This window comes from Schistocerca nitens, chromosome 3 (genome assembly GCF_023898315.1).
Source record: "Schistocerca nitens isolate TAMUIC-IGC-003100 chromosome 3, iqSchNite1.1, whole genome shotgun sequence".
NCBI lineage: Eukaryota > Metazoa > Arthropoda > Insecta > Orthoptera > Acrididae > Schistocerca > Schistocerca nitens.
The window spans coordinates 422,910,999-422,925,940 of NC_064616.1; positions in this window are offsets into that span (position 1 = coordinate 422,910,999).

Below are 14,942 nucleotides of genomic sequence, written 5' to 3' on the forward strand. Positions count from 1 at the left end.
TACTCTGCGAAAGTAGTGGGACAAAGTATGTTGTGGCCCATTTTGTAAGTGCAGGTTGTCTGCATCAGGGGCAAGCATGCACTCGGGGCAAACCTATTGTTCTCCTTTGATTGACAGGTACTTAACCTATTGTTCTCCCTTGATTGATGGGTACTTAACCTATTCTTCTGCTAAAAGGATCCTTCCTTTTGAATGACAGGCACTTAACCTATTGTTCCCCCACCCCTTCTCCCTCCCCCCTTGCTGCTACAGGTACACTTTCATGTTTGAGTTAATAGAATATGCCCCTATCACTCTTATCAATTTGATTGACTACTTAAGTTGATCAATTAATTAACCTCCCAGCCCCCCTCTGGTAAACTCCCGTAGCCTCCCACCCTCCCTCCTGGAAATTGGCAGGAAAAAGACTCAGTTGATTGGTCATTGGAAGGAAATCGATTGCTGTGTATGGAATATTGTTTAAATAATTTAGACAATGTGTTTGCCCCCTGAGTGCATACTGCACATTGTCTAAATTGTTTAAACAATGTTCGATACACAGCAATCGATTTCCTTCCAATGACCGATCAACTGAGTCTTTTACTCGCCAATTTCTAGGAGGGAGGGTGGGTGGGAGACGAAGGGGGTTTACCAGAGAGAGGTGGGGAGGTTAATTAATTGGTCAGTTTAATTATGCAGTCAGTCAAATTGATAAGAGTGAGAGGGGACTATTCCAATAACTCAGACGTGAAAGTGTACCTGTAGCAGCGAGGTGGGTTGGGGGGAGGGTGTGGGGGAACAATAGGTTAAGTGCCTGTTAAAAGGAAGGATCCTTCTAGCAGAAGAATAGGTTAAGTACCTGTCAATCAAAGGAGATGAATAGGTGTGCCCCCAAGTGCATACTTGCCTGTGATATAGGCAACCCACACTAACAAAATGGGCCACAAAGTACTTCGTCCAACTACTAGTGAAGTGAAGTGGCTCTCCCGTACAACACTACTTGTATTTTCGATTTTCTTAGCTACACGTGGAACTCTAAAGAGAACCTACTAATGCTTTCTGTTTTGTAAATAATGTAAAGCCATAGCTGAAATGGTTTCAAGAATAAAAATATTGCTGTTTGGTGTCCCCTGTCCTATATGGGTCAACGATCACAACTCTGGACATCACTGTTGGTGGTATATTAAACTCCAGATCACTCACTCCAGACATTTCTTGAATCCGATGACAGGTAGTAATGAGAGGGACCCGCCTTCTGAATATTAGTTCTGATTAGATCAGATTTTCGTAATTAATTCATATTGAAGTTCAAGAGGAATTATTCAGGAAGGCCATGTGTAATTTCTTCTCATGTCCTAGTCATAAATTCGCCTTTCTTCGCTTTCCGCGATGCTGTAAACCTTGAACATTATGGTAGTTGATATGGACGAAATTGACCCGTCGATGTTATATGAAGTGCATAAAATGTTTCTCGGAGAGAGAATATCCCGTTAGAAAACTTTGGAATATCTAAAAGTGCATTTTTCTGACTCCTTTTGTAAGGTAGCCGTTAGAAGGGATGATTGCCGTACGGTTGGTGGTTCACTGATAACCGAGCTCGGTTACAACTAGCCATTGTGTAACTTTTTCTTTTTTACGCATGTGCTGAGGCAGTTCCCTACTCTGCAGCATATCATTTCTTCCTGTCGGGGTTACATGGTGGAAGTTGGTACATCATACGTAATAGTACTCAAGAAGTCTTTGCTAGTCTTTATAGCTTACTTCTGCAACGTTGAGCGCACAGCATAAAAAAATTATAATGTAGTCAAGCCATCAACATTAACGTTTCCTTTGGTAATTCCGAGTCTATTAAGTGAGATAATATCGAAATTCTTTTCATGTCCTCGGGGATAGTGCTGAGGCCGTGATATTTTAAATTCCACCTGCTCATGGCTAAGGTTACAAATGTGTAAAGAACAGTTTTTTTTCCGTGGCCATTGACTGACCTGTTAATCATGTTCTTGTCCTATGTGAATTAAATCTGTAGTACCCTCGTGCACTCCATATGACACTTACAAACCTTCATAACACAAAACAAGAGTTTCAACAGTTCGATTGCGAGAACTTAGTTTCTGCGACGAAATAATTTTCGTTTACCGTGCAGGTATAAAGCTAGATCACGATGCTAACTACACAGTAATTCGCTAAGGGACGTTTTTGATTCCATTAGGTTGCGAAGTAAAAGCTCAATTTTTTTTTTCAGTATATCCAACCACATGATGAAACAACAAAATGTTTGGTGGCGAAATATTGTGCCAATTACATTATCCAGAGTGAAACCAGAGAGACGATTAACAGTACAAATGTTGTTTTCACAGTGCAGTATCTGTTACTTCGCTTATAGTTTAAGGAACCAGCCATATTTGCGGAACGAAATATTTGAGTGCGCGCTTAAATGCCGGGGTAACCTTAGGGGAGAAGTTTCAGAGACTGCTCTTCCGCATTATGATCAGCAGCTTGCTGTGACTTCTGAGTAACACCCAATGCGTCGTCAAATCTCTGCGAAGTGACCTGTTGTAATAGAAGGAAATATGTTTGAGGTTTCACTATAAAGTAATATTCCACGATATTACTGAAATACCCTTGCATTTTATAAAAACAGTTGGTAATTTGTTTTGTTGCTAAGTAGTCTGTATCCCGTGAATAAACCGTTCGTAAATTAAACTGTTGTGGTCGAACTTAATAATGAATAACAACTTAATGATTTTCGCAAATCTTTTGTTAATGGACCAGGCGCTTCGTTCCCATACGGTACCAGTGATTCGGGTTAACTGAACGGCCATGCTAATTATTACGTTTGTCTGACGCAGGCATAAGTTCCACCCATAATCTCTACAAAATATTCAGTCATAGACATTACGTGAGAGCACAAAACGTTTTTTAGGAACAAAACACAAAAATGCAGGTATGAAATACTACTCACGATAAGATGACATCCGCATATAGAAGCACCTGCAATTTTATTTCTTTTGCTTGACAATTATATACGCTAATAACCGATTACATATTTATATAACATGGATTCAGCTTACAGAATTCTTCCTGTCAAGTGAGACAGTCGCATTCCTTTTGATTCAGTTTTAATGTCCGCATTTTATTTGTCGCACAGTTGGACGTGATCATTGAACTAAACAGTTTCGTTGTATCGTCTCTCAATTTCTTAAATATGTTGGTGCTATTGAATTGAATTGTTTCATATTAAGTTCTTAAGAATATTATCGAATATATTAATATAACTCTGTGAGGGTCAGTGCAATACTTTCGTTATTTAAGAGACTACAGCAAGAATGTCATGTGAACGGTGACAGTAATGAATTAATGACCAAATGTTCTGTATTTATAGCCGCGTCCATCGTCTTCAGCACGCAGCTTCCGTATCGTCAGACCAGGCAGTTGTGCTCGACAGGATTAAGGTCCGGACCACCTGATTCCTTGGTTACTGCGCTCCCCCGTGTACTGGCTGCGGACAAGGGCCGGTATTATCGTCTTCGATAGTAATTTCCCTTCCTCGTTCTACGACGCAATTATCCAATTATCTGCGCCGGGTCCTCCGATAGTACGAGCGAATTGCTACAAGACAATGATACTGGCTGTAAAAGGCCATATTCAGTGTTTCATTTTCTCAAAACTGCACAAAGAATTGCATCTGTTTCCGTGCAAATCACAACACAGCATAGTAGTGCCCTCATCACCAAGTACTCAGTTCACCTGGCCGAGCTACTCATCGCATACTTTCATTCTTTGATGTCAACTGTCGAAGTTTATGCTAGGATAACTCACACTATGTTTATAATCTGATGCACGCTATTATAAGTTCGTACACACATCAGAAAAAGTTTTGCATCACCTCGGTTCAAAGAGTGCCGGAAGCTGTACAGAAAATTGGTACAGAGATCAACATAATCATCATTTCCGCCCTTTTTATTGCTAATGAAAACCACACATTGCATATTGTACCACCATACAGCGAGACCTTCAGAGGTGGTGGTTCAGATTGTTGTACACGCCGGTACCTCTAATACCCAGTAGCACGTCCTGTTGCATTGATGCATGCCTGTATTCGTCATGGCATACTATCCACAAGTTCGTCAAGGCACTGTTGGTCCGGAATGTCCCACTCCTCAACGGCGATTCGGCGTAGATCCCTCAGAGTGGTTGGTGGGTCACATCGTCCATAAACAGCCCTTTTCAAACTATCCCAGGCACGTTCGATAGGGTTCATGTCTGGAGAACACGCTGGCCACTGTAGCCGAGTGATGTCGTTATTCTGAGGGAAGTCATTCACAAGATGTGCACTATGGGGGGCGCGAATTGTCGTCCATGAAGAGGAATACCTCGCCAGTATGCTGCCGATATGGTTGCACTATCGGTCGGAGGATGGCATTCACGTATCGTACAGCCGTTACGGCGCCTTCCATGACCACCATCAGCGACGTACGTCGGCCCCACATAATGCCACCCCAAAACAGCAGGGAACCTCCATCTTGCTGCACTGGCTGGACAGTGTGTCTAAGGCGTTCAGTCTGACCGGGTTGCCTCCAAACACGTCTCCGACGATTGTCTGGTTGAAGGCATATGCGACACTCATCGGTGAAGACGTAATGCCAATCCTGAGCGGTCTATTCGGCATGTTGTAGGGGCCAACTGTATCGCGCTGCGTGGTGACGTGGTTGCAAAGGTGGTGTGAAGTTGCGCATCATGCAGCCTGTTGCGCACAGTTTGAGTCGTAACACGACGTCCTATGGCTGCACGAAAAGCATTATTCAACATGGTGGCGTTGCTGTCAGGGTTCCTCAGAGCCATAAGCCGTAGGTAGCGGTCATCCCACTGCAGTAGTTGCCCTTGGGCGGCCTGAGCGAGGCATGTCGCCGAACAACATCGCTTTGGTTCACTCAGAGACGCCTGGACACTTCCCTTGTTGACAGACCTTCCTGGCATAAAGTAACAATGTGGACGCGATCAAACTACGGTATTGACCGTCTAGGCATGGCTGAACTACAGACAACACGAGCCGTGTACCTCCTTCCTGGTGGAATGACTGGAACTGATCGGCTGTCGGACCCCCTCCGTCTAATTGGCGCTGCTCATGCATGGTTGTTTACATCTTTGGGCAGGTTTAGTGACATCTCTGAACAGTCAAAGGGACTGTGACCGTGATACAGTATCCACAGTCAACGTCTGTCTTCCCGAGTTCTGGGAACCGGGGTGATGTAAAACTTTTTTTGATGTGCGTATTTCCGTAACCTCATAGACACGGCTGTTTAGTATATTAATGGTTCTTATAACAATGTTGTAGTGTCTGTCATAGATTTTGTTGACAATATGATCTTGAATGGAAAAATAAATACACCCATTCAGTAAACCGAAAAGAAAAAGACTACCACAGTTGATAGGGATGAAGTTAGCCCTTTCGTAATGTAGAGAAACGAATTAATTGATCTACAACATACACGTTCAACAAGCTTCAAGGTGGAACCACCGTCCTCTCTAATGCTAATTCAGCTTCTCATCACTTCTATCTCTCGTTATGACGTATGTAACGGTAAAACGGGAGGTGATGAGAGGAAAATTGCGTGGACATAATAAGTGTAAAGGGACGCAAAAATATTGCTGACTGGCAGTTTTATTAGGTAAGAGGATAATGTTCTCCGTGATCCTCTCCATGAGTACCGGAAGCTTGGAATTATTGAATAAATGGTGGGCCTCTAACCATCTCATTCTTGATAATATGTAAATATATTGTCCAAAAATTGTAATGCTTTCACGTAAGTGTTTCGTTATACCATATGTGTATCATTGCGAAAACTGTCTTTGAAATGATTCCCCGTGTGAGAGAGGGCAGTGGTGACAGGACAACTTGGCGCCGCGTCTGCTTGCACCCTGCACGAGCCTATTGTTTTCTTTCCGCTTACAGTTTACACTCAAGCACGTCCAGTATTAGAGTAGTTAAGATCCGAACATTGCTTATCAGTGCAATGGTTCAAATGGTTCTGAGCACTATGGAACTCAACTGCTGAGGTCATCAGTCCCCTAGAACTTAGAACTACTTAAACCTAACTAACCTAAGGACATCACACACATCCATGCCCGAGGCAGGATTCGAACCTGCGACCGTAGCGGTCGCGCGGTTCCAGACTGTAGCGCCTAGAACCGCTCGGCCACTTCGGTCGGCGACGCACTGCTTTCCAGATGGGAAGGCGTGCCGGGGACCGGCACGAATCCGCCCGGTGGATTAGTGTCGAGGTCCGGTGAGCCGGCCAGTCTGTGAATGGTTTTTAAGGCGGTTTTCCATCTGCTTCGGCGAATGCGGGCTGGTTCCCTTTATTCCGCCTCAGTTACACTATGTCGGCGATTGCTGCGCAAAAACTTTCTCCACTTACGCGTACACCATCATTACTCTACCACGCAAACATTGGGGTTACACTCGTCTCGTGTGAGGCATTTCCGGAGGGGTCCACTGGTGGCCGAACGGCACAAAAACCCTGGGTTCGGTGTGGGGCGGCGGTGGAGTGAATGGACTGCTGTAGCCCGTTGTGGGGTTGTGAACCATTGAGGGCTATGGCCGTGACGAAGCCTCTCCGTCGTTTCTAGGTCCCCAGTTCCATACAGTACAGTACAGTACAGTACAGTACACCCCTTCAAGACGATCAAGTTTCCCGACGGCAGTGGCATTTTTCAACGATATAATGCGCCATGTCACAAGACCAGGAGTGTGCTCGAGTCGTTGGAGGAACGGGGTGGCGGGATCCAGTTGATGTGCTGGGCCCCCGACTCGCCAGATCTGAACCCGGTCGAACACATCTGGGATGTTAATTGAACGTGCCGTCAGAACTCATCGCCTCCCTCCCGAGAATTTACAGGAATTCGGTGACTTGTGTGTACAGATGTGGTGCCAAGTTTCTCGAGCGACCTACCGATGCCACTTTGCTTCCATGTCACGTCACGTCGCTCCTGTTACCGTGCCAAAGGTGGCCATACCGGCTATTTGGCAGGTGTCGAACACATCTGAAAACACTGGTGGGAAAGAAATTGACCGATAATTACATTACCTCTTTAAGCCTTTTTATAAAAGGTTTTATTAACGAGTATTTCAGTCTGCCAGGAAATTGACGCCTACAAGAAGCGTTGCACAGGTGACTGAGTACAAAATTAATGTATGATGCACTGTTCTTCGTAATCCTACTTCAAATTTCATCATGCTCATGGCAATCTTCAGTCTTTAATGATGTAATAATTGACTTAAACTCATCTTTACTTGATTCTTGGAGTTACGTCTGGTTCAGTTGTCTCTGAACATGTGTCTTAAAGTCCGCCCCGATAGCTGAGTGGTGAGCGTGACAGATTGCCGTCCTATGGGCCCGGGTTCGATTCCCGGGGATTTTCTCCGCTCAGGGACTGGGCGTTGTGTTGTCTTCATCATCATTTCATACCCATCCGGCGCGCAGGTCGCCCATTGTGGCATCGAATGTAATAAGACCTGCACCAAGGCGGCCGGACATGCTCCGCAAGGGGCCTCCCGGCCAATGACGCCAAACGCTCATTTCCATTTTTCCATCTGTCTTAAAGAGGTCTACATATTTACCTGTACAAATAAATTTTTAATTTGACTTGCTGATTATTGACGAGAAGTTTTTGTTAAATACTTTGCACAACTCTGGTGGAACACTAACAGTTCCATTTCACACAAAATGGGGGGAATATGTTGAGTAGAGCACTCATATCCTATTCTCTTGGTGTAATGCATTGTTTTAGCCTGCATGACGATATTCCGCAACACTTTGCAATATTGTGTGTGGTGATATTCTTTCACCGTACTCTGAATATCCTTCATGTTATAGTGCAACTCACTTTTCATTCTACAGGACATACCAATGGCATTAGTTTTCTAAATCAGTTGCTTGTTAGTACTGCATATGTACCTGCCGTTTTTTTTAATGGGAAGGTTTATTTAAAAAAGTGATAAGGATTTAAAAAAGTGATAAGGATTTGAAAAATATTAAATTTGTCGTTAAAGTAGTCAGTGTTAGAGACTTTTGCGAAGTTAACCCTTGGATATAGGTTTGGTGTGTGTGCATTGCAAGTTGATTCAGATTTCTGAATCTGAATGTTAAAATACTTTGGATATGACTCTACTGTTTTCTTACTGTGTAACAGTCTGTGGATCATGGTCTGACAAGATTGTAACTTTCAAATAAATAGAGTAACACTCTGTTCTCTGGAGAATCAGGAAGTTTTATTAAAATCCCCACATAAAATCAACATCATGACTTTAAGAACCGAGCCTAGCACAGCGTCAGTTCAGGAGAAGAAAATCCTGTAATCTGAAACTTTGATCTGTTGAGGCCTAAAATGAAAAGATTGTTTCCTTGAAAATTCAAACTCTGCTGTACAACCTTCAAATATTTGGCCTTTACAACGTTTCGATACGTAAACTCTTAGGACTGAAACATTACAATTAGCGTAAATGGTCTCTTCCCCCCTTATGCAACGAACTCCTTTCATAGGTAGCAGATAAGGTACACCCCTCCAAAGGAAGCCTTAGTATTTCTTCGTTAAGTAATGACGCTGTGAGATACAAATGATGTCAGTGTTAAGATAGATTAGCAATTCATCTACTTCGCCTTCAGTTCCCCTAATAATCTAGTGAAATAAGCTTACTGTACCTTCTGATATGCATTCCCCATTTATTGATCTATCTTCCAGCGTCAAAGTTCCCTCAAGCAGGCATGCCTCCTATCCTAAAAAGATACAGCTCCTCTAAACATTATCACTGGAATTCAGCCTTGTGGTTCTATATTGTCGTCACGTATAAGCTTTACCAACCAGCTCTTCCCAACTTGTTCCGGTGTAGGCCTTAACTGGCTCGTGTACTTTGCCAGAAGTCATCAGCGCGCTCTTAAACCCTATATTGACTCTTCTCGCAGCACTGGCTTGATGAAATTGACTGTAACGACGGAACAGTCGTTCAAGGGGAAACAAGCCTTACTGAGCACCACCTTGTTTAAAAGTGCGGGTGACTTGGTAGTCCGTACCTAATGTCTCCTGCAACTGTGAGTTTTCGCCGCGCCCATGAGTGCTACCTAGCAACAGAATCCTCTTCTTTTTTTAATTTTCTTCTCTAACTTCGGCTTCCTAACAACATTGGATATCTGCTGCAAATTACCAGCTCCTACAACTGCTGGAGGCTCCTCTCCACTTCATCCTGCCAGCTTGCAACACATATTATCAAAGTTTAGAATGAAACTATCGGAACGCCTTCTCTTCCTAATTATGTTATTGCCAACGCCAGTTCCTAGTCCTCCACCCTCTTCCTCCGTAGCCTCTCCAGCTCCTGTAGCATCTTCTTACTTTTCGTGACGGACACACATTCTGTGTACCTGCTCCACTAATAATGTATGCCTACTGGTGTCCTGCAGATGCAGCAGAGACCCTTACTACACTAAAGAACCAAAGAAACTGGTACACCTGCCTACTAACGTGTAGGGCCCCGCGAGCACGCAGAAGTGCCGCAACACGACGTGGCATGGACTCGACTAATGTCTGAACTATGCTAGAGGGAATTAACACCACGAATCCTGTAGGGCTTTCCATAAATCCGTAAGAGTACGAGTGGAGATCTCTTATGAACAGAATGTTGCAAGACATCCCAGATATGCTCAATACTGTTCATATCTAGGGAGCTTGGTGGCCAGCGGAAGTTTTTAAACGCAGAAAAGTGTCCCTGTAGCAATTCTGGACGTGGGGATGTCGCATTGTCCTGCTGGAATTGCCCAAGTCTGTCGGAATGCACAATGGACATGAAGGGATGCAGGGGATCAGACAGGATGTTTACGTACGTGTCACCTGTCAGGGTCGTATCTAAACGTATCAGGGGTCCCATATCACTCCAACTGCCACCCACATCATTACTGAGTCTCCACCAGCTTGAACATTCCCCTGCTGACATGCAGGGTCCATGGATTCATGAGGCTGTGTCCATACCCATACACATCCATCCGCTTGATGCAGTTTGAAACGAAACTCGTCCGACCAGGCAACATGTTTCCAGTCATCAACAGTCCAATGTTGGTGTTGACAGGCCCAGGCGAGGCATAAAGCTTTCCGTCGTGCAGTCATGAAGGGTACACAAGAGGGCCTTCGGCTCCGAAGGCCCATATCGATGACGTTTCGTTGAATGGTTCGCATGCTGATACTTGTTGATGGCCCAGCATTGAAATCTGCAATTTGCGGAACGGTTGCATTTCTGTCTCGTTGAGCGATTGCCTTCAGTCGTCGTTGGTCCCGTTCTTGCAGGATCTTTTTCCGGCCGCAGCGATGTCTGAGATCTGATGTTTTACCCGATTCCTGATACTCATGATACACTAGTGAAATGGTTGAACGGGTAAATCCCCACTTCGTCCCTACCTCGGAGATGCTGAGTCCCATCGCTCGTGCGCCGACTAAAACACCACGTTCAAACTCACTTAAATCTTGATAACCGCCATTGTATCAGCAGTAACCGATCTAACAACTTTTTGTCTTGTATAGGCTTTGCCGACCGCAGCGTCGTATTCTACCTAGTTACATATCTCTGTATTTGAATACGCATGCCTACACCAGTTTTCTTGGCGCTGCAGTGTAGATTCCCCACTAGTTTCCCTGCTGCATTCATCGCGGTGAAACCACCGGTTACACATTTCACAACGTACCCCACAACTCTCTAACCTACGACAATTGGCGCAAGTCACTCATGGTCAAATTTTACACTACCTTTAAACAAGTGCAGTGAAATACAGTAAAATATCACACACACACACACACACACACACACACACACACAAAAGAAAAAAACGCTATAGACTTGCAGCAAACTGGTTACCTCGTCTTACTAAGAACACGGAACCTTTGTAACAGTAGGTCATTTATACAACGATAAATGCAAGTTACGTAAGTACTAGCTATCTACAAATAAAACATTCTCTCTCTCTCTCTCTCTCTCTCTCTCTCTCTCTCTCTCTCTCTGCACTATATACTTAAAAGGATGTAACTTTGGAACAGCCAAAGGGCGGTATCGAAGTAAAGCCATTTTAAACAGGCCAGACCGCTCCATAGTGGAATGATGTGAGTAGCGGACAGAAAACTTGGTGTGTGGCAGCAAGAGTATCTCATAAATTGGAGATGCTTGTAAAAATCAAAGTTAACAATTAAGAAACACTAATGTTTATCTGAATGCTTGTTGTGAGGCATCGACGTAGTGGAAGTGGCCTTGTAAGAGCGAAGCGACGTTAAATTTTTCTCTTACACGGAAATTGTGCTGAGGCGAATCTCACTTTAATTGCCGTAAAAAGTGAAAATACAAGTCGGAGATCCAACCGTGCGCTTCTGGGTTATTAGTACTGGCCGATATGATGTAGAAAGTAAGATGGTGACGTCGTTGTTGGTGTGGAACATCCGACCATCCAGAATGTTTCCGTGGTTTCTCGAAATTATAGGCGAACAGCAAGATGATTCATTCAGCAAACACAGCCAGTTCCTTTTCTTCAACTCATGTAGTGCTCCATCTATGATGATTTCAGCAGTACATCAAACTCTAACGCCGTTGTTGTAGTTGGAGTTGTTCAAAACTGTTTCCAGCCTCACTGTACTTAGGTCATCTGATTACTAACTTAAAACAAGTGGTCCGCAGCTCGTTGTCTAGTGGCTAGCGTTGCTACATCTGGATCATAGGGTCCCAGGTTCGATTCCCGGCCGGGATGGGGATTTTCTCTGCCCGGGGACTGGGTGTTTGTGTTGTCCTCATCATTTCGTCATCATTCGTAAACGTGGCGAGATTGGACTGTGTCAGAATTTGGACTCTGTACGGGCGCTGATAACCGCGCAGTTGAGCGCCCCACAAACCGAACGTCATCATTAAAACAGGTGTTCTGGAATACTGCAGGGCATCCATTTCCTTCATTTGAAGAAATTAGTGTGTTTGTTGTAAACTGGTTTTGTCAGTACAGTTGTTTTTGTGGATGATTTCGAAGCAAGGGACGCACGGTAAATACACAATATTTAATTCAGTAGCTGCATGAAGACCGGAGGCTTTGTTCGTTTTAAGTAATGTCTTTCTGCTTCACGATACGATTTGTGCTAATAATATTGTCAGTCCCATTCATTATTTTTTGTGTTTAAGGGAAAATACGTCAGCCTTAAATGTTGTACATGCTGAAGCTATACATTACGAACGCGCGGTGCTCGTGCAAGTACCTAGCGTTGCGACAAAGACTTAACGTCTGCTTTGCTGCTGCAGTACTGAGTATGAACAAGTGTCAACCAGCTGATCATGCCGCATGAGAGGGAAGGGGGGTGTACAAAGGGTTGCCAGTCTGGCAGCGTCGCACGGAACGTGACTCAGCTTCCCTGCAGGCCCGAAGCTTGCTTACTCCATACGTCCTGCCGTCATCTTTTTCGCTCTGGAAATTTCCAAGAGCTTTTACAAGTGAATCATTGATTTGGTTCCTCTAATAAGCAATGAAATTGTGATAACAATGTTTGAGCTACGTCTGAACCTGTGCGCTTCCTTGTAAGGAAATTGTTCCCACAATGAGCTGAACCATATTAGCGGTAACTGTTTGCTGTAGGTATAGGTATTTCCTCTTCACTTTGTTTCTTGGTAGTTGTTTTGACAGGACCTTCCGGGGGGATCCCCTTGAATTCGGTTTGTAAACGACTTAGAAACATTTAATAAGACAATCACGTCAGTCAGCAGCTCAGTCGGTAAGTGTTAGACTATAAACAAACACAAGTGTCCGGGATTAGATCCGTAGTCGAACCTAGGGGGGAGAGGAATCCGTTCATCATGACCCGATCGTAGCCCTTTGCTTAACTTCCCCTGGACATGTACTGCGTCCTCGGGAATAATCCTGCCTCGACGATTTTATAGCACGGCGTTAATCATTATGTAAACACATACGGCATTTTTTGTTGTGGAAGAGGTAACGCAGACATTACTGACTCGCATTCGGGAGGACGACGGTTCAATCCCGTCTCCGGCCATCCTGATTTAGGTTTTCCGTGATTTCCCTAAATCGTTTCAGGCAAATGCCGGGATGGTTCCTTTGACAGGGCACGGCCGATTTCCTTCCCAATCCTTCCCTCACCCGAGCTTGCGCTCCGTCTCTAATGACCACGTTGTCGACGGGACGTTAAACACTAACCACCACCACCGCAGACATTACTACATTTGATCCATATGCGGGAGGAACGGGTTTCAGGTCCCCTCTGGCCATCCAGATTTACGGTTTCTGTATTTTGCCTAAACTGTTTAATGCAAAAGCTACTATAATTCCTTTGAAAAGAACACGGTTTGTTTACTTCCTTGCCCTTCCCCAGTTCATGCTTGTGCGCTGTTTCTAATGATTTCATCGTCGATGGGACGTTAAACCACGAACTTACTTTCCTACAACTACCTTCGGGATCGTGGTGTGCCATACCGCCCTTCAGAAATCGTATTAACAATCATCTGTCGAACTCGTTTGGTCTTCGGTGGGCAAGCAACTTCGCTTAGCCTTTTATATCCTGGATTTAGAACTTGTATTCCAAGCAGCTAACTTCCTTGTTTGTAACAAGAGTACATTCGAGCTCTGGACTCTAGACACGATTGTATGGCCTGCACGTCTTCGTAGCAGTAAACTTTCTACTTCTTAAGGTAGACGGGAAAGTTGGTTATTTTAACCTTCCCTCTTCAACCTACAAGTCAAAATGACCCGAGAGCGACAAATATTCGCATGCGTCAGTGGCAATTGATGGGGGAGAAGTATGTTTTTTTTAAATTATACTCATTGTTTCCTGAAATGTTGAAAATAATGCATTGCACCTAAAAATTATTAGGGTCAAAAAGACCCGACATTCGAGAACAAGACCTGGCTTGCATTTCACCTCGTTGACCGAAGGTTAAGCATGTTATGACAACTCGCAGCTACACGCAGAATAATTTAAATTAAATTACCGTTATTCTGTTTGTACACTTTCTCGAGTGACAAGTTTTTCTGTAATACGTTTCTTTGCATGCCGCTAAAGCGTTTCGTGATTGGTACGTAGTCTTCTCATTCGGCTGAGATCGAAAGAACGCGGAATATGTTTACTACGCAATATGTAAAAGCTGTGCAACTTGGTGTAACATTAAATCTGTCTTCACAGCCTAGAACACCGTGGCTCGAATATGTCCATCGCGACATAGGTATCGCAACATTTCTTCAATAATTTTTCCCAAGCGAGCGCTATGGTATAAGCATGGCAAGGCCGGTCGGGATTTTACCTGCAATAACTTATCTGTTAACAGATTAGAGTACGTTAGTAAACTGAAGTTCCGCCATCAGTTAACACGTAGCGCATCTTAAAGCTCAGAGAAACTCGGTTAAGACAACCAGAGGGCGAGGATAATCATGGCGAACTTGAAGTTCTCGATCTGGGACGTGGTCAGCGCCTCCAGTCTTCTGCTTCAGTGATTAACGTTCGCGGGAGCCGGGCTCCGCGGCTTGACTGCTGTCCGCATGTTAGGCAGGTCTGACCAGCCTTAAGATTTTAAAAATGTTTCAGCTGTTCTCGTGCTCACTATAGTATGTGGTGCCACTCGTCCATTGTATCATTGTTACTCAATAGTATTATTTTCGTGTCGGTGCACTGGTGAAATCGTGGGTATTTTTGTGGGGTTAACTATGACGAGGGTTGTAAAAATGTAAGCTGACATGTGGAAGAATCAAGCAACATGTTATTCCCCCTACATAGCCAGAGTTGAGAAAAAATATGGGAACACTGAAAACACAACCCACTACCACGACTAATACGGCGTATGAAAACAGTTGACATTCAAAACAGCGTTCAATCGTTTCGGAATGGATAAATACAGGTCCTGTATGTTTTCAAGGGAATCTTATTTCATTCGTCCTGCAAAATAATGGAAA